This window comes from Oryctolagus cuniculus, chromosome 4, assembly GCF_051225735.1.
Source record: "Oryctolagus cuniculus isolate XC-2025 breed Fujian yellow rabbit chromosome 4, ASM5122573v1, whole genome shotgun sequence".
Lineage (NCBI taxonomy): Eukaryota > Metazoa > Chordata > Mammalia > Lagomorpha > Leporidae > Oryctolagus > Oryctolagus cuniculus.
The window spans coordinates 53,281,967-53,309,671 of record NC_142870.1 but is presented as its reverse complement, the minus strand read 5'-3'; the positions used below and the strand labels follow the sequence as shown (position 1 = coordinate 53,309,671).

At 37.9% G+C, this 27,705-nt stretch overlaps 1 long non-coding RNA gene across 1 annotated transcript in view; it reads right to left on the bottom strand.

Annotated features, from left to right (window-relative positions):
- The window catches only part of LOC149126973 (uncharacterized), an 82,509-nt gene that overhangs the window by 27,520 nt on the left and 27,284 nt on the right, over nucleotides 1–27,705 (bottom strand). The window contains exon 2 of the long non-coding RNA XR_016233061.1: nucleotides 16,966–17,073. This is a non-coding gene — a long non-coding RNA (uncharacterized LOC149126973). The remainder of the gene's footprint in view (nucleotides 1–16,965; nucleotides 17,074–27,705) is intronic.

The window sequence follows — 27,705 nt, the reverse complement described above, 5'->3', positions numbered from 1 at the left end:
CTTATAAATTACCCTGTCTGTGGTATTCTGTTGCGGGACAAAATGGACTGAAAAGTAGGTATTACTATTAGCTGCACACAAGTGCAGACTCACAGACATGAAGTAATTTACCCACATAGTTGGTAGTTAACATCAAACACGGCCTGTGTGAATGCAGAACCCACAACATCATATTGTTTCCTGGAGTTAATTTTTATCTTACTCTTTTACTAATAAGTTGTAGGGAATATCCATTTGCCCTATAATCTCTTTTAGTTATCTCATAAAGACAAATGAAAGAATGAATAAATTCTCAGGAAAAGAGACTTTTACATTGAAAGTAGAGTAAAAACAAGTTTTGTTTAGCTTTTAGTTTTTTAAATTTTTTTCATGATAACTCCTGGGGAAGAACCCCTGGGATTTATATTTCTTGCCAATCTTCCTTCCCCAGAGTAAGATCATAGAGAGCCTTTATATTTTCTTAACACTAACATCCTTCTTTCCATTTAAATGAACACATTTAAGGATCCAAAAAAGCTAAAATTAAGGTGAATAGAAAAAAATTAATATCAACACGCAACCTGGAGAAATTTGTCTCTTTTGTTATCTCCATAAAAATCACAAAAAATAGTGACCAAAAGCCAATTCTAGTTTTATTTCACAAAGTTTTAATACAGTTTAACAGAAGCCCAAAATAAAAATAGTGTTTGGAAACTCCCTATATTATTTTCTGTGGTTAATGTTGTCATACTATCTTATCTAGGAATTTTTATGTCCTCCTACAAAGTGCCCATCATCACATTTCTAAAATGTTTATGGTTGTTCATTTTACCATCTCCCTAATTTGTTGGAATGACACTTCCAAACAGTTAACTTTAGGTAAAATTTGGCACTGGGCTTATTTTAAAAAGTCTAGATTGCTCTATAGGCTATGGTGAATTCTTCACAGCACAAAATTGACATAAAATAATAGCTTTGAATCAGTTTAGCCAAAGAGACCATGGAGTGCACTAAATATGAACACACTCACATTCCCCCTGGCTACCTACTGAGCAGCCTTTCCCTCTGTGTCCATACTCAATGGGTAGTCCTTCCTCTGACTTATTCCACATCTTATTCCCAAGTGAGGGCTAAGCATTGTTGAGCTCTGAGGTGTCAGTCCCCTGGCTTGGACATGTGTGTGTTGTCACTTTTGCCATGCATCATTCCACAGGCAGAGTAAAATAAATTGATATTTCTATGAATAGAGAACACCCTCATATCCAAATTCCCCAAATCTTGTGCAAATCTGTGAGTGATTTAATCAAGCCCACTTCCAAGTTCTTGCAGAAAAGACTATTATCTGTCTTTCAGTTAAAGGACATAGTGACTTAACAGATTGCTAATGCATGATTTTTGTCCCTCCAATGTGTCTGGAGCCTCTGGCTCATAGCCCAGTGGACACGTCTCATCTGATAAATCTCCCAAGCTTTCTGCAGAACTGAACGGCCAGGAGTGGGAATGATATTTTGTGTGACACATCTGCATATAGTTGAAAGAAGGTATATTACTAGAATAATCACTATTTCTGTGTTGGAAATCTGACCTTGCTTCTTCTTATTTCTTATTCCGAAAACCACATATCTCTTGTAAGCCCTTCAGCAGAGACATAGAAATAATAGAGATGCTTTGAAATTTATATTCCCATGCTCTCAAAGGGAGCATGCTCTTGGAAGTAAAGGGCTAACATGTGAAAGTTCATTCTAATGCACTCAATTTTTTAAATGAAGCATCAGTGGACGTTTGTTTGTTTAGCTGCACACAACCTGAGGACTACTATGAGAATAAACAATGTCTTTGCATGTGCCATAGATGTCATTTAAGAAGCTTGAAGCAAAGACAACTAAAACAAAATGGGAGAGGATGTATTTGTGAAAAGTTAAAAAGAAAGAGGAGAAAAGGGAGGGAAGAGGTAAAGAGAAAAAGGAGGTAAAAAAATGCAGCTGTAGACTACACCAATATATCTCCTATAAGAAGAACTGCTTGCAGACTAAATCAGCACCTGACTCATTTACGAAGATTCACTTAACAAGTGTGTGCAAATAAAAAAGGTGTTTATTTGCATTGGAAACATACTTTTCAAATCCATGCATAGTTTCTTCATCAAAAAGTTCATAGATAATATATATTATGAAAAATTATTACATGGATTTCAATTTTTTGAGTCAAAGTAAACATCTTTTAATTTCATTTTCTCCAAAATTTGAAAGTGTTCTCATACACAGGAATGTAACAGAGTTCGCGGAACTCTGCATCATTCCAAGGAGCCATTTTTAATTTAGGGTAAATCTAAACATTTGATTTTCTAATTCAAATCTCAGAGTTACAAATTCTTCCTCTTGCCACACTAAAATTCTGAACCAAAAGAAAAAAAGACGTACCTACTTACCTGTCTTTATGAATAACTCAGTTCTAAAGACATTTGGTAGAGTCCTTATGAGATACTTATTCCATATGGGTTGAGAGTGAGGAGGAGCTGCATGGCCTGGCAAAGCATTAAGAGCTCACATGAGTTGAGAAAAGCATTTACATAGGGTGGGGGTGGAGTAGCAGTGGTAGCTGGACATAGAGAGACAGTAGATTTGATTATGTTGAGAATATATAGGATTAATGGAAACCAACTTTCTCACTGTCATGGAAAGAGGAAAACGTAGAAGTATCCCATGGTATAAACTCATAGGATAGATAGATGATAGATAGATAGGTAGGTAGGTAGGTAGGTAGATAGATAGATAGATAGAGAAATAAATATAGATATCATGGTAGCCTGCATCTAAAACAACTCCCCACTTTTTCTTATTTATTTGCACCATTCCCATACTGAGTAGAGTTGACTAGCATAAGCAATAGGATATTGTAAAAATAATGAGGTGTGCAAACATCATTTGTTTATATCCTGCCTATGCAATGATGCATTGCAGAAGTCACGACACACATGTCTGAGTCAGTGGACTAACATCCCTGAACTCAACAACCTTTACCTCTTTTTAGAATAGGATGTGAAGGGAGTCAACAGAAAGACAACCTTCAGGCTGGACATACAGTGGAAGAGATGCTCTGTAGGTAGCCAGGGAAATATGAGTGGGTTGTATTCACTGTGGCATTCTGGATTCCTCTTTGGTTCTACTCACTCTGGGAAAAGCCAGCCACAATGCTATAATGACACTCAAGCAGCTAACAGAGATGTCAATAGCATGAGGAATTGAGGCTTTCTACAAACAACCAGTCCTAACTCACCAAACATGCAAGTAAGCCACAGTCAAAATGAGTCCTCCAGCCCCAGTCATGCCTTAGGAAAATTACAGTCCTAGCAAATATCTTGACTATAAACTCTGGAGATCCAAAAAGTCAAAACTTCCCAGCTGGTCTGCTTCTGAATCCTAAATGAAACTGTGAAGTAATGAATACTCATTGCTTTAAGCCAATAAGTTTAGGGGTAGTTTGTCATATAGCAATACGTAACTAATGTACTTGTGAATGTATGTTAGAACACACACACAAGCTGGCGCCGCGGCTCACTAAGCTAATCCTTCACCTGTGGCACCGGCACACCAGATTCTGTCCCGGTTGCCCCTCTTCCAGGCCAGCTCTCTGCTGTGGCCAGAGAGTACAGTGGAGGATGGCCCAAGTGCTTGGGCCCTGCACCCCATCGGAGACCAGGATAAGTACCTGGTTCCTGCCATCGGATCAGCGCAGTGCGCCGGCCGCGGCGGCCATTGGAGGGTGAACCAATGGCAAAGGAAGACCTTTCTCTCTGTCTCTCTCTCTCACTGTCCACTCTGCCTGTCAAAAAAGGAAAAAAATAAAGAAACACACACACACACACACACACACACATATGAATTCTATAGCTGTATGTACTGACAGGTCTGGGTGCAACATTTCAAAACCAATGGGCAGGGGACGGTGCTGTGATGTTGTGGGTTGAGCTTCTGCCTGTGGCACCAGCAACCCATGTTGGTGCTGGTTTGAGTCCCCCAGCTACTCCCTTCCAATCCAGCTCCCTGCTAATGTGCCTGGGAAAGCAGTGGAAGAAGGCCCAAGTGTTTGGGCCATGCTGGGGACCTGGAGGAAGCTCCTTGCTCCTGTCTTTGGATCTGCTCAACTCAGCCATTGCCAGTGGATTGAAGACTCTCTCTCTCTGTCTCTCCCCTTCTCTGTAACTATGCCTCTCAAATTAATAAAATAAATCTTAAAAAAAAAGTGAAAGCACCAGCATCCCATATGTACAGTTCATTTACCAGCTGATCACTTTCTTTTCTTTTTACCAACCCCACTTGTATATATATATTTATTTATTTATTTATTATGGAAATCTTTTATTTAATAAATATAAATTTCATAAGTACAATTTTTGGATAATAGCAGTTCTTCCCCCCATTCCCACCCTCCCACCCCCAAACAATCTCACCTCCTACTCCCTCTCCCATCCCATTCGTCATCAAGATTCATTTTTAATTATCTTTACATACAGAAGATCAACTCTATACTAAGTAAATATTTTAATAATTTGCAGCCACACAGACACAAAAAGTATAAAGTGTTGTTTGAAGACTAATTTTACCATTAATTCTCATAGTACAACTCATTAAGGACAGAGATCCTAAATGGGGAGCAAATGCACAGTGACTCCTGTTGTTGATTTAACAATTAACACTCTTATTTATGATGTCAGTGATCACCGAGGCTCTTGTCATGAGCTGTCAAGGCTATGGAAGCCTCTTGAGTCCACAAACTCCAACATTATCTAAACAGGGCCATAATCAAAGTGGAAGTTCTCTCCTCTTTTCAGAGAAAGGTACCTTCTTCTTTGATGGTCACTTCTTTCCACTGGGATCTCACTCACAGAGATTGTTCATTTAGGTCATTTTTGCCACAGTGTCTTGGCTTTCCATGCTTGAAATGCTTTCTTAGGCTTTTTTAGCCAGATCCAAATGCCTTAAGGGCTGATTCTGAGGCCAGAGTCCAGCTGCTCACTTTCTTATATAGCTCCCTGCTAATAGCCTGGGAAAAATGTCCCAAGAGCTTGAACCACTGTCTCCTAGTGGGAGACCTGGATAAAGCTCCTGGCTCCTGACTTCAGCCTGGCCCAGCCCCAGCAACCATTTGGGGAGTGAACCAGCAGATGGAAGATTCCTATTCTCTCTCTCTCTCTCTCTCTCTCTCTCTCTCACACACACACACACACACACACACACCCCTCTGCCTTTCAAATGAATAGTTTCTTCTTTTAAAAAATTGCTTATTTATTTATTTGAAAGGCAGAGTTCCAGAGAGAAAGGGAAACAGAAAGAGAGAGAGACAGAGAGAGAGAGAGAGGCCAGGGCTGGAGTAAGGAGCCTGAAAATCCATCCAGGTCTCCCATCTGGGTGTAGGTGCACAAACACTTAGGCCATCTTCTGCTGCTTTCCCAAGCACATTAGCGAGGAGCTGGATGGAAATGGAACAACCAGGACTCTAAACAGCACTCATATGGAAGCCAGTATCACAGGCAGTGACTTAACCCCTGTGCCACAATGCTCACCCCCCAGACTTTGGTTTCTAAATACTATTCTCTACTAAAAGGAGGTGGGACTCCTCAAAGAAATATTAGTTTCAGGACTAGAGCAGGGAAAATTAAATGTTAGACTGAATATTTTATTCAATACATCAAGGAAATGATCAAACAATTGTGGAAGTCAGTTTGAAAGAGATGCCACTGGATGATCTGAGCAGCAGAATTAATAATAACCCTCTGAGTAAAATAGAAATTTGTAAGTCCACAGAGATATTAATAAAAAAGTGAAAAAATAAATTGGGATAAATAAATTCCAAACAGTGGAATGCTAAGTAATAAATGAAGAAGAAATGGCACAATTAGAAAATAACCATTTAGCAGCCATTGTAGGAATAATTAATTCAGCCCCCAAATATCAATAGGTCTTGAAATTATTAAGTGAAAGTTTGGTGAGGAATGAAATATTTATACAAACTCATCTTTCCACAAAACATTAATTGCAAGGGAGAAAAGAGTGACAATATAGTGGAGAAATCTGGCAGACACCATCTAAACAGATTATTAAAGTTAATATCACCAGTAAAGGGACAAATTAAAAGCATGTACCATCTAATTGGATGAATAAGAAGAACACGAAGTCATTATTGTGGTATTCCATCCCTAAAAGAAGACAGCTTGAATCAAATCATAAATAAACACTAGATAAACCAAACTTAGGGATTTTTTAAACTAACTGGATAAAATTGTCAAGGTCATGAAAATAAAGACAGAAACTTTTCCTCGTGTTCCAGCATGGCAGCTGATTGTAACACAAGATCTTGAATTAAATTATTTTATAGGGGACATTATTTGGACAAATGGGAAAACCTTGAGCGACATCTGTGATTTCAGTTGTAGTAAGGCATAACTGTGAATTTCCTAATGTCAGTGGCGTTACTCTGGTTATGCAAAAACTTTACCTATTTGTGCAAAATACTCACTGATGCTTTTGGAGTTATGGAGCTTCTTGGCAAAACTTACTCAAATGGTTCAGAAAGATAAAGCTTTTCAATCTATTCTTGCTGCTTTTTGTAGGTTTTTAATTATTCCAAAATAAAAACAAAGGAAGATACTACAGATCTGAATATGAGAGTCCTCATTTGGCAAGTCACTGCATGTTCAGTGATACATCGTGTCAAATAGAAAAAATACACAGAAGAAGCATGCATAGGAGACATCGTGCACAGAACAAAGTGCCAAGAACAACAGCAACAATAAAAGAGAAAGTAGGGACGTGGAGAGTAGGTTTAAACAGAGACTTCCACTGAAATACTTACTGTCCCAAGAGGAAACATATGGTGTAGTTCAAACAAGAATAATTTCATAAGAGTTTATTTATAAAAAGACTACTTGCAAAGATGTGGATCATGGGAACCCTATATCCAAGAGTTAGGAATAGCCTAATACCCAAGCCATTAAGAGGGGAAGACACAGTACAGACACTTGCTGTACTAGACATGCTTGTTGCTCTAAGAGAATTCATTTGTCAGCTGGTAGAGTCATCCAGCAATGGTGACAAAGCACCAGTCCCTCTCCTTCCTTTAGCCTCTGCCAGGGCTTTATATGGGCAAACTGCCCAAACTCAATAGGAAACCAAGGGAACCCATGACATGGTACACATGAGTCAGCCTAGTCTGATAGAAAGCTGAGTTGAGGGTAGCCATGATGGGACAATGGCAGCAATCTAATTATATGAAATTACCTAGCTCTTTTTTAAAAAAAAATTATTTTGTTTATTTGAAAGGGAGGAGGAACGATGGAAAGAGAGAGAGTGAAAGAGAGATCTTCCCTCTACCGGTTCACTCCCCAAATGTTCACAACAGCTATGTCTGGATTAGGCTGAAGCCAAGAGCTAAAAACTCCATTGGGTCTCCTATGTGGTGGTAAGGGCCCAGGGACTTGGGCCATCTTCCACTGCTTTCCTAGGTGCATTTGCAGGGTGCTGGATCAGTAGAGTGGCCAGTACTCAAACCAGTGCTCTGATATGGGATGGTGGTGTCACTGCACCAGAACCCTAGCCCCAATGTTAGCTCTTTAGAAGTAACCATTAATCATGACTCTTTATTTAAAGTATGAGAAATTTCATAAAGGAAACTGAAAATTCTTTGAAATTGCAAGAAAAGCAGCCACTCTAGTACAGTTAGATGGCTCATTAACAGCAAGGGTCAAAAAAGTCACTGGTTCAAAATGTTATAATTTATATTTTTGTTTCCATATCAACACTGTGAAAGATCCAGCACATATTAGCCACATTTTGAAGATGAAGAAATTACCTAAAATTCTCATGGCTAGTGAGTAGCAGAAGCAGGATTCAAACCCATATTTCATGAATCCAAATCTCAAAATTTTTCCAATAAATACTTCTATGTATAAGTAAGTCCAAATATACAATAAATCTCACTATTTTCTAAGAATAATGTTCTTTTTTTTTCAGTAAAATGGAAGAAGGATAATTCTGAGGCAAGAAGAAGGAGAGAGTGAGAAATAAATGGAAGCAATGAATGACTTTATATCTGAAGGATATCCTGTTAACCCTCATTTCAGAGAGAAATGTTCCTTGGAAAACAAGATTAAGAAGAGCCACCTGTAGTCCTTTCTCACAGCTCCAAGTTGTCAATGGCCACTGGTCTGAATACTGTTCAGGAAACTATTTAAAAATTGGTCGTATTGCTTGGGAGCATCATCATTAATGAGATACCTATAGTTACATAAGGGGCCAGCCTTAGGGCACAGCAGGTTAAGCTGCCCTGTGCATTCCAAATTGGAAGGCTGATTTGAGTGCCAGCTTGTTCAGATTCTAATAATAATAAATTAACATTAATAAATAATAAATTAACATAATAAATGAACATTAAAAGAGAGAGAGAGAGACACATATTTCCTAAGAGAAAAAGAATTAAAGGAGTCACTTCAAAATTCTTTCAACAAGCATTTGCTAAAGTATTAAAGAAACAAAGCTGAGAAAATGCAATATCAGTCAGAATGCTATGAACTACTTTCTGATAATAAACAACCACCCACATGCCAGCAACTTATAACTGGGGTTTATTTCATGTTATCGCTACTGTAAGGTTTCAAGTTCCTGTCATCCTCACTTGGATACCCAAGCTAATGTCTGGAACACTACCAGTCACTGAGGAGATGGAAAGATAGTACACAACAAATTGCATGTTGGGCTTAAAGAGTCCACCTGGAAGAAACAGATATCCTTCTGTTCACATTTCATTGCCCAAAGTAATGAATGGTCAAAGCACATGACCAATGAAACTCCAGGGAAATAAAGAACAACATTCTGGGAAAGAGAAATTTGTTGAATAACTAATGACTTCCAAAACTTTCCTGCCAGTAGATTCCTGTCTAATGCCTAGTCTTCTTCTCACATCTGCATACACCTATAGTAGTTTCAAGGGGTACAGTCAATTAGTGTTCACCAACTGTTTTACATGCATCCTTAGATTTCCCAGGCTTCCTTGTGGTTAGGTTATAGTTAAGTGATTGGTTTGGGCAAATGGGCCATGAGGAGAAGTCATATATATAAATCCAAGCCCAAGGAGTTAAGAATTGATATGCTCCTCCATCATGCTCTTCAGTGCCGAGGATACCTCAAAGGTCAAGTGTTCCAGGTGGTGTAGCTTCAAGATAGTGGAGCCTCCATGAGCCTGGTTTCCTGAGTGATTATGTGGAGCAGCACTGCCACCCCCACCTCCTGTCCACAGACTCTTTTTGGACATGAAATGTAAACAAAGTTAAATCTTTACTCTGTAAGCACTGAGACATCAAACCATCAATGCAAGAAAACTGATACCAGTGGCTGAAATGATAATGCTATGTGCTTTGCAGTGACAAAATATTGGATAAAATTAGCACATGCAGTGAGCTGCAAGTCAGTTCACAAGAGTATTGAGCCAGGAGTGTAAACAAAAAGGATTTTTCAGGAGTTTAGAGAAAATAGACCTTCCATACTGTGTATTGCGATACTTTTGCCATGTTTAGCAAAGTATTGCCAAAAAGAAATTTACTTGGAAAGAACTGACCATTTGAAAGCTGACTATAAGGGAATATGTGGTAAAGATCAGAAATTCAAGACCTTTCAGGTTTGAGGATCCATTATATAGACACCTCAGAAGTAAGAAACAGTCCTAAAAAGGCTCTAAATGACTAATATCCAATAAAGCCCCTTAGCTGATTAAACTGCTTCTAGGAAGGTTAGAGTAAGGGTATACTGTTCCCATTTAAACTCCACAGCCCTAGGGGCCAGCATTGTGGCACAGCAGGTTGAGTGGCCACTTGCACTGCTGGCAACCCATATGGACTGGTCTGTGTTTCAGCTGCTCTGCTTCCTATCCAGCTCCTTGCTAATGGCCTGAGAAAAGCAGTGGAAGACGGCCCAAGTATTTGGGCCCCTTTCTGCAATGTGGGAGACCTGTATGAAGCTCCTCGCTCCTGGTTTTGTCCTGGCCCAATGTTGGCTATTGTGTCCATCTTGGGTGAGTGAATCAGTGGATGGAAGAACACTCTCTCTGTCTATAAATTCTGACTTTCAAAATAATAAATAAAACTTTTAAAATAAATAAACTCAACAGCCTAAAGGGAGTCTAGCAAATACAAGGCAAGGGAATGAAGAGGCACAGAAATAAAGATTGGAGAACCAAGTCTCAAAAGGAGCTGTGATTGTGGTTACTGGTGCTGGGCATTCACTGGAAGTAAACACATCAGAGGCCTACCTCTGATAGCTTATAATGCCAGAGAAACTGAAACTTTAATCAGAGAAATACTTGACTGAAAATGTCTTGGATCTGCAAGCTTCCTTTGTGAGAATGGGCTGAGAAAGCTACAGCTCCCAAGGAGGGCCCATGTCTCCAATGCCCATTTTAGACCCTCTGATGAAGAAAAAAGGACACGTCCTTCAACGAGTTGTAGACAGAGGTTCCTCCAGAGAGCAGAAGCACAGACCAAAGAATGAAGTGAGCTCTCCCACCCCACAGTCAACTCATGTCTCCCCAGCTGGATTTCAGAACTTCCACAGTCCAGTGACCACTGTCTGTCTCCATTCTCCCTTTTCCAAACAAGATTGTTTGCTGTTGCTATCCTGTCCCTTTTTCCATGATTGTCTATTGGCAATGGGAAGATGGGGAGAAAACATATCTTTGTGGTTCTTAAGTGTCCAAAGAAGGTGAGCCATATCTTGAGCCTGATGGGCAAACTCCATTATGCTGGCATAAACTCTGAGCTGCTTCAGAGGGACTACAAACTTCTTATTTTATTTTACTTCATTTTTTAATTTGCTTATCTGATAGGCAGAGAGATTGAGAAAGCGAAAAATAGATGGAAAAAGAGAGTTCTCATCTGCTCGTTCTCTCCCCTACTGCTCACACCAGCCAGGAATAGGCCAGGCCAAGACCAGGAACCCAGAACCCAGTCTAGGTCTCTCACATGGATGGTAGGGACCCAAACACTTGAACCATCATCTGCTACCTCCCAGGATACGTATTAGGAGGAAGCTGGAATCAGAAGCTGAGCCTAGATTCTAACTCAGGTACATCAAATGGAATGTAGGTGTCTTAACCAGCATCCTAACGACTAGGCTAAATGTTCACCTCTTTTTTATATTTTTTTAACTTTTATTTAATGAATATAAATTTCCAAAGCACAGCTTATGGATTACAATGGCTTCCCCCCCATAACATCCCTCCCACCCGCAACCCTCCCCTTTCCCACTCCCTCTCCCCTTCCATTCACATCAAGATTCATTTTCGATTCTCTTTATATACAGAAGATCAGTTTAGCATACATTAAGTAAAGATTTCAACAGTTTGCTCCCACACAGAAACATAAAGTGAAAAATACTGTTTGAGTACTAGTCATAGCATTAAATCTCAATGTACAGCACACTAAGGACAAAGATCCTACATGAGGAGTAAGTGCACAGTGACTCCTGTTGTTGACTTGACAAATTGACACTCTTGTTTATGGCATCAGTAATCACCCTAGGCTCTTGTCATGAGCTGCCAAGGCTATGGAAGCCCCCTGAGTTCACCGACTCTGATCATTTTTAGACAAGGCCATGGTCAAAGTGGAAGTTCTCTCCTCCCTTCAGAGAAAGGTACCTCCTTCTTTGATGACCCGTTCTTTCCACTGGGATCTCACTCGTGGAGATCTTTCATTTAGGTTTTTTTTGTTTTTGTTTTTGTTTGGTTGTTTTTTTTTTTTGTTTGTTTGTTTGTTTGTTTGTTTTTGCCAGAGTGTCTTGGCTTTCCATGCCTGAAATACTCTCATGGGCTTTTCAGCCAGATCCGCATGCCTTGAGGGCTGAATCTGAGGCCAGAGTGCTGTTTAGGACATCTGCCATTCTATGGGTCTGCTGTGTATCTCACTTCCCATGTTGGATCCTTGTCTCCCTTTTTGATTCTATCAGCTAGTATTTGCAGACACTAGTCTTGTTTATGTGATCCCTTTGGTTCTTAGTCCTATCATTATGATCAATTGTGAACAGAAATTGATCACTGGGACTAGTGAGATGGCATTGGTACATGCCACCTTGATGGGATTGAATTGGAATCCCCTGGTATGTTTCTAACTCTCATGTTTCAATTTTTAATTTTAATTTTTTTCAATTTTTAATTTTGTTATATTTTGAGAGGAATTTAGAAATTATTACCAATTTTGTGTCACTAATAGCAAGGAAATTTTGCATAGCAAAAAGAGCTGCTATTGCAGATCCCAGCCTACTGCTAGATTCATACTCTCTTGTGTTATTTATTACACCCTTAAGTAATGGATAACTCTATTAGATAATATTATTCTGGTTGCATATGACCGCAACCCAACAAAAATTAACTTAAGCAGGAAGGGAAATGAGTTGACTCATCTTGTTAAGAAGCATGTTAAAGTGTGTTGTAAACCTGGGGAAAAAAACGCAGAGACCAATGATTCAGAGATGGATCGAGGCATCTGTGCCACCACATATGTCTCCATTCAGCTCTTATTTCTATTAATCATTCCTCCTCTTTCCACTTGGCTTCTTTATTTCATATTCTAAATGTAGGCATACATGTACATACACCATGAATTGGAAAAGATAAACTTCTATTATCCTAACAGGCCTATATCTACGATTCCTATGATAAGTGGAAGAAAATTATTCATGGTACAGCTCTGGTAAGGATTGCTGATTGGCCTAGTTTGGTGGATGTGTACACTGCTGTAAATATTAACTGTCCAGGTAGACATGGTGCAATGATGGGCTCAGCCTGAATCCTTTACACACTTGTGTCTGGGAAAGTAGAAGATAGTAGTACAATGATCAAAATGCATACCAGGACCATATTAAGAAGAAATGAGTCCCCCAAAGGAAGTAAATGCTGTAGAAATGAAAAGGGAGATGTTAAAGATGAGTTGACAGAAACAAGAGCTACTTCTGTATACCTTTGGTTACCAATGGCTATGCCCACCATGGACTATACCAAGAAAGCACATCTACAGAGAGAGGCATGGACACTTCCATCCAGGGCGGGTCTGATTTTGATCAGTTCTAATGGTTATCCAGACTCTGTCATGGTTTCCTCACTTTGATCTACTGCCATGATACATAGATCCCCTGAGACTAGTAGTATGATATTCTACTATCTCCTTCTCATTACTCTTCTAGGCTTGGGAGTGACCCTAGTTTGAGTTCACATGCTCTCTTCAGCACTAAAAACCACAATATTTACATAAGCCTCATATACATTATGATTGAATGATTATATGGCTTGTAATTTTACCAAATAGTTTCTAATGCCTTCACCAGATCAATGTTTCTGTGGTGGCACTTTGTGTCACCTCTTGACAAAAAAAGATATTCTATTTTTTCTAAATCCTCCAAAATAAACCATAAGCCCCAATTCTTCAAAGCACTCTGTAACCTAAACCTCAAGGACCTTTGCAGTCCAAATTTTACTACTTTTACTCAGATCTTCCTTTCCATCCAAAATAAGATTTTACCTGTTTCTAGTATACATCTCATTTTTCACCCTCTCTCATTCATTTACTAAATCAACAAATACTTTTTTAATGTGCATAAGATTCTATGGTGAGGCCAGCGCCGTGGCTCAATAGGCTAATCCTCCACCTTGCGGTGCCGGCACACCAGGTTCTAGTCCCGGTCGGGGCACCAGATTCTCTCCCGGTTGCCCCTCTTCCAGGCCAGCTCTCTGCTATGGCCCGGGAGTGCAGTGGAGGATGGCCCAAGTGCTTGGGCCCTGCACCCCATGGAAGACCAGGAGAAGCACCTGGCTCCTGCCTTCGGATCAGCGCGGTGTGCCAGCCGCAGCGTGCCAGCCACGGTGGCCATTGGAGGGTGAACCAATGGCAAAAAAAGACCTTTCTCAGTGTCTCTCTCTCTCTTACTGTCCACTTTGCCTGTAAAAAATAAATAAATAAATAAAGATTCTATGGTGAGTACTGGGTGTGGATAATGAATAAGACATGAACCCTGTCTTCAAAGAACTCACTCTATATGTGGAAGAAACATATATTAAATAATTAAAATGATCTATGAAGCATGTTGTGGGAGATATGAGAAAACTGCTAGACCAATTGACTATCTGAACAATTGGAGAAAGTCTCCCCTGGAATGTGATGTTAAAGCTGGAACTTGAAACATAACTGAAAGTTTGCCAGGTGGAAACATAGGGAAAAAAATTACAAGCATAAAAAAGAATGTATGCTGAAGTCTTGCAACAGAGCTGATGCATAGATTGTTTGGGAAACTATTAGCTTAGTAAAAGTTTCCTTAATTGACGTCTACTGAAACAACACTTGAGATTAAACAGTGCACTGCATGCCTGTATAAATGTATTGGCTAATGTGTAGGACATGCTAAACACTTACAGTTGATAGATTACTCTCCTGTTCACCCGTGGAATTCTATTACCACTAGTTGAATTTTACATTCATTAAGAGTCAATGGTTTCTTTTCGCAAATCCGTTGTATTTGTTATTATAATTACACAATTGAATTAAGTGTGATAAAAACCTCAACACCATTGGTTTGGTGCCAGATAATTCTTTGTGGCAGGAGGCTATCCTGTGCCTTGCAGGGTAATTAGCAACATCCCTGAACTCTCCCACTAGGTGCCGGGAGCAGCTTTCCCTGACTTGGGACAACCAGAAGTTTTTCCAGACATTGCATTTTTAAATGATCACTGAGTAGTATGAAGTTGTTACTGTTAGTTTGGGCCAAATTATGATGGGCCTTGTATGGGGACTAACTACACAATAACAATCCATTGAATGTTTTTAGTAATAGAGTATCATATGTAGCAATATATTTCCAAGGATAAATTAGGAAAGACAAGCTAGGGAGAGCTGTTAAGGAGGCAGTTGGCCATAAAGCTTGCAAGAAGGAACCAGGATGTGAATGAATATAATGTGGGTGATGATCAGAAGAAAACTGAAGAGGGATTTTGGCTGCCAACAGGTATCATTCACTACACCTGGGATTTCCTTCCACTTTTTCTTCCTCCCTGTGCTCACTTATGAACTTCAACTCTCATGTCTTCAAATCAAGCTGGTAGGAATGACCAGTCTTCCTCTAAACCCTGTAGCTCATTAGTTGAGCATCTCTTAGGCTACTTTGTGATATTATTAACTGAATGCCTATATTATAAATTAGATTTTAAGTCCAGATTCTGAAAACCCTTAGATACAGAAACCTATTTTACTTGCATTTGATTTCCACTTAGTGTCTAATACCAAGATTTCCAAATAGCAAGTGATGCATATTATGTTATGAGTGAATTATTGTACTCTAGGCTAAGTTGCTTCAATATATTTAAAATAAATGTCGCTCAAATTCTCCTATCTGTAAGCACTGGGGATGGAGGAAAGTTTGGGCTCAATTTAACCAGTACTGCATTCTTTATAGATCTGTTTCCCACAGTTCCTATCTACTCCCATCACTGGGGGAAGTTCATATTCATTAATCTTAGAGCTCATAAACTACTGCCTAGAAAAATTCAGCAAAACAACACCCCTAGGCCCTCCTCAAAAAATAAAGTACTGGAGTCTAGATGGCATCAAACTAGTGAGCAATGATACTGAACTATACTGAGCAAGATTGGAATGAGTGTTAAGCAAAAACATTCATCTGGATTTTCCTCAAAGTAAATACTGCTTACTGCCTGTATTAATCACCAGGACCATTACTCACTGCAAGTTCTCAACTAAATTCATACCTACTTGTTCATCACTGTCCTATTAGTTTTTACTCATAAGTGACAAGAAATATTGTGAACAAAGCTTTAATTACTTGTTGGGAAATTTCAGATATACCTCTAGTGATGGAAGTAACAAATATGTAAAATCAAACTGAACCTCAGCAACACTGAAGATCTGAATTGTCTTTCTGCATCAAATAAAATGGTTAAATTTTCAAATTGATTGTTTTCTGAATATGGATAATAAGTTTCATACTTTATTGACAAAGCAAGACATACAAAAAGACCAAAAGTCAAGCGTGGACTTCTAAGGAAGTGGTTAAAGGACTTGTGTCTCATACTGAAGTACCTGGATTTGATTCCTCGCTGTAGCTCCCGATTCTGGATTTCTGCTACTGCAGACCCTGAGAGGCATCACTGATGGCTTGGGTAATTAGGTTCCTGCCACCCTTGTGGGAGACCTAGGAATACAATGCCTTGATGCATCTTGCATGCTGTATCAATGGTTGAAGCCAATAGTGATGTTTAAAAATTTTACAAGATTTGCAAGAAATTAAAAGAATATTAGCTACACCCATGTTTTAAAACTCCTTTGATGCCGGCGCCACGGCTCAGTAGGCTAATCCTCCACCTGCAGCGCTGGCACTCCGGGGTTCTAGTCCCGGTCGGGGCACCAGATTCTGTCCCGGTTGCTCCTCTTCCAGTCCAGCTCTCTGCTGTGGCCCAGGAATGCAGTGGAGGATGGCCCAGGTCCTTGGGCCCTGCACCCGTGTGGGAGACCAGGAGAAGCACCTGGCTCCTGGCTTCAGATCAGCGCGGTACGCCGGCCGCAGCACACTGGCCCCAGCGGCCATTGGGCCAACGGAAAAGGAAGACCTTTCTCTCTGTCTCTTTCTCTCACTGTCCACTCTGCCTGTCAAAAAAAAAAAAAAAAAAAAAAAAACTTAAAAACTCCTTTGGCCATTTCTTTCAACTCTGCTTGAGCCTCTAACTTGCAGCTTTCCCTTCAGCCTCTTGCTTAAGTTGATCTACCTTTACTTTCCTCTCACTTCTCTTTCCCCAAAGGAGGGAAGAAGGGAGGGAGCTAGAGAAGGAGGGAAGAATGGAAGAAAAAAGGAAGGAAGGAAGGAAGGAAGGAAGGAAGGAAGGAAGGAAGGAAGGAAGGAAGGAAGGAAGGAAGGAAGGAAAATAGGAGATGAATCATTCTCTTACCATTAATGCTTTCTTATTATGCAGGGCATTTCCGTCTTCTGTTTATCCTGTCTTCTCTTCCAGACCCTACTCAGGAGCTTCTCATTTCACTCCCATGAGAGCATTTTTCTAAATATACACAAAGAAATTGGGTAAGTGAAGTGCTAGCACCAGCTGCTAAGTGTTATTTAAAAAAAAAAAAATCTAGCTACACTTTAGTAGTGGAATAAAATGTCAAACTAATCAAATGTAAAGGTTCAGAACTGATGAGGGAGGGGGGTTGGTATTATGAGGCAGAGTTAATCCAGCACTTTGGGACCCACATCTCATATCAGAGTGCCTGGGATCCAGTTCTGCCTTCACTTCTGATCCAGCTTCCTGCTAGTACATCCTGGAAGCAGCAGAAGACACCTAAATACTTTGATCTCTACTACCCAAGGGGAGCCCTGTATAGGATTTCTGGCTCCTGGCTTCATCCTGGACCATCCTCAACTGTTGCAGAAATTGGGGGAGTGAATCAGCAAACAGAAGCATTTCTCTCTCTCTCTCTCTCTCTCTCTCTTTCCCCTTCCCTCTTTCTCTTTCTCCCTGTCAGCCTGTCTTTCACATAAATAAGTAAAACTAAAAATATTGAGGGTACAGAAAGGTAGGTGACACTTGATTCCAGTCTGAAAGGCACTGATCTCCTAAAACAAAGAAAAGGGAAAAAGATTCAGAGGAGGGAACTTACATAGTCAGGAAAGTGAGGACACTAAAGACATAAACAGCATATGGTTTCATCACAAAAAAGAAGTGTGTGAGATAATGAGTGTGTTAATTAGCTTGATTTTGTCATTCCATAATGTGTCACACATATATCAAAAACATCATACTGAACACCATAAATACACAGTTTTTAAATGTAAAATTTTCTCAGAAAAAAGCGTATTTTTTAAAGATCTAGTAGAACACAATAGAACAAGAGACTATCCATTTGAAATAAAGGTTGTTTGTCAACAACTAATTACCTGGTAATGATACTAATAATAAAAATGATAATGGAATAAGTAGTACCATTTACCGTGTAATGAACACTGGTCTTGTTACAAAGTTTAAGTAAGTACTGTATGCCCTGATTCTTAGATTTATGTTTTCTCTAAACTTTTAGCATTTTTGAAATTAGAATTCATTTTAACCTGTCAGCTGCATTTTTCCCTAAACAAATATTATGGAATAGCCCTTAAACTCATGGAAGTATGACAAGTCCCTGCTATTCAAGGAGCTCATTTGCAGGTTCAAGGATGTATCACTGAAGTCAATCAAGAGGGGGAAGGGAGTAATATAACAAAGGAGTTGTTTCAGGTAAATGTACCCGAAAATGGCAGATTACAAGGAATGCACGTTAGGAGAAAGTAGCTGCAGAGTTAGATAGACATAAAATGATAGAAGCCTTAGTCAAGAATGTGTCAGAACAACAGAAAGGCAGGAAGGAATACCATGGACAGATGTACGCAATTTCTAGGAATGAGTTAGTAGGTATCATTGAATTTTTGATTATTGGAACAAAAACTAAGATATTGTTTGGGCTGAAAGCATGGTTGTCTAGCAGAGTTCAGTGAAAACTGCAGAGAATTCAAATTCAGCACCTGGGACATTGAGGAATAAGCTTTTCTCAGGATACACTGAATAACCAAAAGGATTAACTCAACAAGAAGTTGGGAATTATTAGAAAACAAAGATCAGGAAATAAAAAAAATATGAAGGTTGTGGCTGTTCAAAGTTCCTTTTACTTTGCATTATTATAACATGTAAATTAGCTTCTAGAATGTAATTGTTATTTCCTTTTCCTAATATTCAAAATGATGATGTTTCTGATACATTTCCCAACTAGAGAAAATAGTTATATTTTTTTCACTTGTAAAGACAAAAACAAGCATATAACACTTTCCCAGAGCAGGGCTGCATTATAAATACCTAGTAATGATAATAATAATAATTCACTGAACACCTAAGTGCTAGGCACTGAAATTGGTATTTGAACTAGAATGATTAACCAAAGCTTTGCCCAAACCACTGATTGAGGTTTAGAAAAAATAAGAGTGTTTTACAGGAGGATTTTACATGCCAAAACCACTGGCTAACCATGGACCATTTGTAACCACACACTTAAGCAGTTCCATTAGCCTAGAAATAGCAAGCTGACAGAAAGCGCTCCCTTTACAAGTACGTTAGGAAGGATTAAAACCATCATCAGTCTGTAATAACCAACATGAATAGTTTTACCATAAGATTAATCTCAAAGAAAGACACAATCTATTGGATGAGACCAACTTAATCAACCTAAATAACTCAAATCCTAATGTGAAAACTCTCTGAAATAAGAAAAGTAAACCTATTTCTCTATTTGGCCATGCTTCCAACCCTGATTATGATGCTTTGGCTTTGGATTTTCTGGACATCTACAATGAATATGTTGATGTATAAATCCCATCACTCCCCAGTTAGTTAGTGTTTGATATGCCTATTCAATTCTTCTTTTCAGAAATTACTTGACTGCCTATTAGATTGTTTTCTCAGTTTTTGTAGCACCATGGATCCTGGTAAAACTTAATTGTATGAGTCCCTGTTACATGTTCCTGAAGGACTAGGTCTACAGTATCATTTATCCAAGCACTGCTCTTTTAGCTTTTGGAGATAGAAGGTTCTGCATACCACAGTTTTTATCAGGGAAAGAGCCTTCCCAAAATGTGATATAGTCAATATGCACATTTTCCCAGGATCCCTCTGACTTCAAAGGGCCTTAGTTATCAGCCCTAAGGAGATCCTTATATTTCCTGCAATTACATGACCATCTCGTCCAAAGAGTTTAACCAAGTGCTTTACTGATTTCTATACTTCTGGGTCAAAAAATATTATAAAGAAATACAAACACCAGGCAAAGACTCTAGACAGTTTGGTGACAAACAGGTTTTACATAAACAATTTAAATAAAAGCAGGTTTGACAACAATATAGATTAATGTTAGTAATCATTTATAGGAAGAGTCTTTGGAATTTGGCATTTTATTCCTTGTATATTTTGATTAATTTTCACTCCTACTTTTAAGAATTGGGCAAGTGTAGGATGGGGAACCATTTTTTGCATTTCAAATTTTAGCTGACTTTCAGACAATCATCCCAACTTTGAACTGTTAAATAATGGAAAGCGGAATGTCTAAAGAGCCAGACTGTATACATGTAATACATATTTACTTCATGTAGGAATGATTTGAGCATCCCACATGATAAATGACATCTAGTTACCCACATGACCAAAGACATCCACAGTTACCCACTTTGATAAACAACGGTTCTTTCCGAATGTTTCCCAAGCACTTACTTTAATTAATTCTACAAATAATACAGATAGTACACATACTGTTTGGTAACTTTGCAGATTAAGTTATTACTATCTGACCTTTCCCAATATACCAACTAGTTTGTTAAATTACCCCCACTAATAGTTGGAAGAATATATTTTCTTCATAATTTTACAGATGAGAGCATTGGAAGCTTAAGGAAGTTCTTTATGACTTTTTTTCTTTTAGATTTATTTATTTACTTGAAAGTCAGAGTTACACAGAGAGAGAAGAGAGGCAGAGGGAAAGTAGAATAGCGTCTATCATTTGTTTCCAGGTTTCAAAAGCTAATGCTATTTCCATATTACTTTTTTACATGACTTGTTTCTTGTGGAAGTGGTGGTATTCACTGAACTGTTCCAAAATTGGAGCTATGTTCCCTTGAGACCCTTGTATGGTGTCCAGTTCAAATTAAAACATAATTCTGAATTCAAAACATTTCCTTCAACCATTAAGATAAGCAAATCCATATAAAATTTAACCTACTATCTGACTTAATTCAACTCAGTTATGTTTAACAAGTGTTTTTTGAATATTTAGTATATACTTAATAGGTACTTTTCTTATAAATGGAACATTATTTTTTTTTAAATTTTTATTTAATGAATATAAATTTCCAAAGTACGATTTATGGATTATAATGGCTTCCCCCCCATACCGTCCCTCCCACACACTACCCTCCCCTTTCCCACTCCCTCTCCCCTTCCATTCACATCAAGATTCATTTTTGATTATCTTAATATACAGAAGATCAGCTTAGTATACATTAAGTAAGGATTTCAACAGTTTGCTCCCACACAGAAACATAAAGTGAAAAATAATAGATGATTTTTTTAAATGATGATGAAATCAGATCAGACCTATTGTCATGTTTAATTCCAGTGAGAGTCAAGCTGGGAATTGATAATTTCTTTTTTTTTTTTTTTTTTTACAGAGGATCAGTTTAGTATACATTAAGTAAAGATTTCAACTGTTTGCACCCCCATAGAAACACAAAGTGAAATATATTGTTTGAGTACTCGTTATAGCATTAAATCTCAATACACAGCACATTAAGGACAGAGATCCTACATGAGGAGTAAGTGCACAGTGACTCCTGTTGTTGACTTTACCAATTGACACTCCTGTCTATGGCATCAGTAGTCTCCCTATGCTCCAGTCATGAGTTTCCAAGGCTATGGAAGCCCTCTGAGTTCTCCGATTCTTATCATTTTTAGACAAGGCCATGGTCAAAGTGGAGGTTCTCTCCTCCCTTCAGAGAAAGGTACCTCCTTCTTTGAAGACCTGTTCTTTCCACTGGGATCTCACTCGCAGAGATCTTTTGCCAGAGTGTCTTGGCTTTCCATGCCTGAAATACTCTCATGGGCTTTTCAGCCAGATCCGAATGCCTTTAGGGCTAATTCTGAGGCCAGAGTGCTATTTAGGACATTATTAACACCAACTTTAAAAATTGGAGACAGTGTAACTGGAGTTGAGTTATATAAACAATTATACCTCAGGAAAAAAAAAGAACAAAAGCAATGTGAGAATATTTTTTAGCATTTTAGTGAAATACCTGATGCCATTAATGCATAACATGTAATGTTCAGTCTTCAATTTGACCCATATTCTACATATAACATCTATGCTAAGGGTTTCCTGAACTAATTAATGTTGACAAGGATCTAATATAGGAGAGCAGCAGCCCCTTGAGAAAACTGTTTAAGCGAGTATGTAATGGTATCATTTGCAAATAAATAAATAAAAAGCTAGTTGAAAATAATAGACTTACAGGTGTAACTGAGACCTTTTGGAAGCTTCTATTTTTATCCACTTGTTTGCCAACTCTTCATAAGAGAATAGCATCACATTCCTTTCAAAATGGTCTTTTAACTTTGTCCTTTACTCCCTGTTCCTGTCCCCATCCCATCCTCTTCACACATACCAATAGGTGAAAATCATAAGATTTTTGGCAACATTTACTTAATGAGCACATTAGTCTATGAGGCTACTTCAAAAAATTTCTGTAAAATGGAATTAAAATATATTTTATTTTGGTATAAAACACATTTTGAAATCTATGTTTAATTTTTCCATAATATGCATTCTACATGAACATTTTAAATCTCATTTGCATGGATTTCAAAATACTTTTGCACCAAGATGAAACATATCTTTTCCTCTCATTCCTCCATGAAATTTTAAAATTACCTAATATGTGAGGTATACTTATTGTAGTCAGCAAATATATTTTGAGAGTGGTTCATCCTCTTAGGCCATGGAATTATCTTACAAAGAGTGGGCAAAACACACAGAGAGATAATCTTAGCTTTATTATAAGATACGCTTTTCTCATTGTCAGAGTAGCAACAAAAATGGAATCATCAGGCTCAAGAAGGAAAAATCTTTCTTTATGGGAGATACTGAAACACTGAGTAGAAATGTTGTAAGGAAAACTCAAATTTCAGAAAAGTATTGACCTAAATGATTTTTAAGCCAGGTATGCATAATGTTGTTGATGATTATATCATGAGCCTGATAATGATGATGATGATATGAATGTGAGAAAGACTTAAAGGAGGAAGAAATGGAGTAGAAGAAATCATAATACTTATTAATATATAGGCATACTGTTGCTGAATTTGATTCCTACAAATTACTGAGAAATGTAGCAGCATTGAACTGGATTCAAAGTATGTTCAGTTTGAATAATTCTGCTTAAAATATTTTTGTTCTTGATAATTAAGGGCTTTTATTATGCCATTTTCTAGAACATTGCACATATATACATATGTTTTGGAAGTAAGACAATGTAACTATAGATGCAAATCTTTACTATGTGAGCAGAGAAAAGTTATTTAAATACACCTTCAATTTCTGCACCTGCAAAATGCGCATAGTAGTAACCATGCCTACCTCATGTCTCCACGGTCATTAAATGAAAAGGATTTAGGGGAAGGCATTTGGTAGAATTGTTATTTGTGCCACTTGGGTCACCTGTATCGCATATCTGAGTGCCTAGGTCTGAGTCCTGGCTCAGCTCTTGATTCAAGCTTCCTGCTAATTGTACCCTGGGAGGTACCAGATGATGGCTTACGTAGTTGCAGTCCAGCTACCCATATGGGAGATCCAGATTGAGTTCTAAGCTCCTGGCATCAGCCTGGTCTAGACCCAGCTGTTGCAGGCATTTAAAGAATAATCAATAATATGAAAGATCTCATCCTTTATCCCTTTCAAATAAATTAAATAAATAAGCATTTTTTAAAGAAGCAAAGCATGTAGCACCATATCTGGCCCATAGAAAACACTCAATAAAATATGTGTATTATTAAAATTGGTTACATTAATAAAAAAAATCTGTCTTACCTGGATTCTCGCCAGAACACCATTTCTTTCTGACTTTATACTTTCACTTGGTAATTCTAATAATGAAACCAGAGCTTCATGGGGGGCTATTTTTTCTGTATAGCTCCACTGTAAACTATTTATATGATGTTTTATAGATTTGTTAAAGATACCTCACTCTCATTTTCTAGATTTAGCTGCTAGTCATATATTAATTTTCACAGGATTTAAAATTTTTAATTTAAAAAATGAATCATACTTTCATCTAAGTAGTCTGCATATGGGATTAGATCAAAGATAGAATTTAGATAAGCTCCAAATTTTAGCATTCCTAGACAGTCAGTAAAGAAAGATGAGCAATGACATTTGTGGTTTCCAGAACATTTACACTTGCAATTAAAAAGACTTTAGAAAAATAATGACTGGGTAAAGTGCTATTTATTCTAGTTGTACAAAAGTATTTAAAATTTCCTTTTGCTTCCTTCTGAGAATTTAAGTTGATGATATTTGTGATTCAAGCACCAGTTTTTCTCCTTACCATCATTTTAAGAGGATATACACAAGTTCAAGGATTCACTCCTAGACAAATGTGAGCACTTGATGCTAACTTCTTCAGTCTACTTTACAGGAGGTGAGGAATAATTTATTTTCTTTCTTTTTTTGATAAAATGTCTAAGAGTTTTGAATATTTTATTTACTTGAGAGGTAGAGTTATAGACAGAGAGAGGGAGAAACAGAGAGAAAAAGTCTTTCATCCACTGGTTCACTCTCCAAATGGCCACAACTGGGCAGGATCTGAAATGGAGCAGCCAAGACTAGAATCAGCATCCATATGGTTTGCCAGCACTGTAGGCAGAGGCTTAGTCTACTATTCCACAGCACCAGCTGTGAATAATTTATTTTCAAGCTTAATATATTTTCACGGTAGACATTTGACTTATATTTGGGGATAACTAATAATTCCCCTTTTACCAATTTAATAGATGACAAGGACAAGAAGAACAAATATCCCCTATGTTTCAAAGGCAGAGATCAGCAGACACTCTCCCTTTCAAATCCTTTGATTCAGCACTAATTTTTAGCCAGGGTAATTTTTTCTCATTTCTAAAAATCCAAATGGTCTATAGGCACTTCGTAGGAGATCTTTTCTTGATTAATCACTGCGTGTGATTCAATCCCCAGGAGTCCAACACAGCCTGGGTGCGTAGCTAAATTGCTCAATGAGAATTCTTAAGGAAAAGACCTTGTAGCGGCAAACCCTGGACTGTAATCTGCAGCTCTCACTGTGAGCCAGCAAGGCACAAGTGTTTTCATTCATTGCACATAAAATCAGCCCTGAATGTTTGCAAGACCAGTGGGATGGGCTCCACTTTTATAGAAATGATTCACATACTTCTGTCATCTTGAACATGCATGTTACTCATCTGACTTTCTTGGAGACATTTCCCTAAGTTAGTGTAGATTTTTTTAGAAATATTTTATATGAATTTTTATATGAGTTCCACACCTTACAGAAAATTAGTCGCTGATATCAGCACAATTGAAATGTATCCTGATGCTTTGCACACTTAGCTAATGATTCATAAATTTACTTCTATATATTATTTATTAAAAGCAAAGATTCTATAATTTATAATATATGAGAGTTTATATTGAAAAGTGATACACATTTGAAGTTACCTAACAGTATCTAAAAGAGAACAGAAGGAATGACTTAACGGCATTGATGCTGTAGTTGGCTACTGCCAAAGAACCTGCAAGAATCACATTTTACACAAAATGACAAACTGACATTTACTGCAGTGTGTTCCAAAGCTGTTTAGTATGAGGATATGGTACACTGGCGCACCACATTCTTTTCACAGTTCATTATATGACTTACACTATAATAAGAACAAGATGGGATGTACAGCTATTTTGTGAGCAGAAAATTTATTCTCCAGAGAAAACAAACTGGTTAGGATTTATTGAGATTATTTTGGTCTCTTTTTATAGAAAGAAAAATATGATTTTGTTTCAGATTATATTTTTGTGATTGATTTTGTGATGTGATTTAAAAAATATTCCTCATGCTCAAATTAATGTGAAAAAATCGTGAGGCAAATGAGTCAAGGAGGTACTCTACTTGCGGAAGCAAAAACTTGTTACAAATTAATCCACTGTCTTTGGCTTTTAATCCTATATCTCTCAAATAAAGTAATAATGGAATAATGAGATTATAATTCTATTAAGGTATAAAAATAAATACATGTATTACAAGTTAAAAATACATTCAATATATGTCCTTGACCATGGTGTTAACACTACTTCCTCTCTAGAGATTTGACAAAAAACATAACAAGGCAAAGCTAACAAAAATATGTCCTAATTCTTTATGGATCTCTTTCTTCTATCATCGTAATTTTTATGGTTCATTTTCTCATGGTAGACTGAAAATTTAGGAAGAAAATATCCCTTTCTCTCTACATAATCAATATTTAGATGTGAAGCAAAAGTTTTCTTTTTCTATCTACACCTCCTGAAAATGACCCCAACTAGTGCAGACCTCACTGGCTCTCCATCCTTCCTTCACTCCTGTGAGCCATTCTCTGGCAATAACATGTGAGATTTTACTCTTTAAATATTTCACACCTACTTACATGTGGGTTATAATTGTAGAATAGTACTATTAACTGGGCCAGAAATCCCTATCAGAATGACCAAAGAGATCATTTAAAACAACTTTTTGTATATTTTCTGGAAATAGATCTAGAAATTTTTTAGACACTGTCATCTATCTAAAGTCCCAATTTATTTTATCCGTAAATGAATGTAATCATAGTAATAAGTTTAAATAAAGTTCATGGTAAGTTATTCTTGCAAACTTTAATATTAGTCAATGAGCCTACTCTATTCTTATAAAAAAGGCAAAGGGGGATGTTATATACAATAAAATATATAGAAATGTTCCTGAATGGACAAAAAACACGTGTACGACAATAGTGCATGCTATTTCTTGAGAATCCCCTTAAAATCTTAAATGGAGACCCACAAGAAGACCTGAGGCCCCTTTCTGCTCTAAAATTGCATTATTCTAATTTCAGGTTTATTCCATATTTAAAAATCCTAATTCACCTTAACAAATTTCTTGAATTCATTTCTATCTTATCATCTTCAAGACACAGCATTGACTTTTGATCATCTGAAATAGTCAATCAAAGTAAAGAAATTCCCTTTTTTAAAAATTTTATTTTAGGGGCCAGCACTATGGTACAGTAGGTTAAGTCTCCGCCTGATGTGCTAGCATCCCTTAGGGGCACCAGTTCAAGTACCAGCTGCTTCGCTTTCAATCCAGCTCCCTGCTAATGGCCTGGGAAAGCAGTAGCAAATGACCCCAAATGCTTGGGTCCCTGCACCCATGTGGGAGACCAGGAAGAAGCTCCTGGCCCCTAGTTTCGTATTGGCCCAGCTCCACCACTGCAGCCATTTCAGGAGTGAACTAGCAGAAGGAAGACCTCTCTCTCTGTCTCTCCTTCTCTATAATTCTGCCTATCAAGTAAATAAATAAATCTATTTTAAAAATTTATTTTATTTTTTTCTAAAATATTTATTTATTTATTTGAAAGTCACAGTTACACAGAGAGAGAAGGAGAGGCAGAGAGAGAAGTCTTCCATCCGCTGGTTCACTCCGTCAATTGGCCACATGGCTGGAGATGTGCCGTTCCGAAGCCAGGAGCCAGGAGCTTCTTCCGGGTCTCCCACATGGATGCAGGAGCCCAAGTACTTGGGCCATCTTCTACTGATTTCCCAGGCCATAGCAGAGAGCTAGATCAGAAGTAGAGCAGCTGGGTCTTGAACTGGTGCGCATATGGGATGCCGGCACTGCAGGTGCAGCTTTATCAGCTACACCACAGCACCGGCCCCTAAAAATTTATTTTAAAAGCAAATATATATACACATATATATATATATTGTGTGTGTATGTGTATATATATATATGTGTGTGTGTGTGTATATATATATATATATATAGGGGTTTGGAGGGAAAGACGGAGAAAGAAGAACTTTTATCTGCTGGTTCA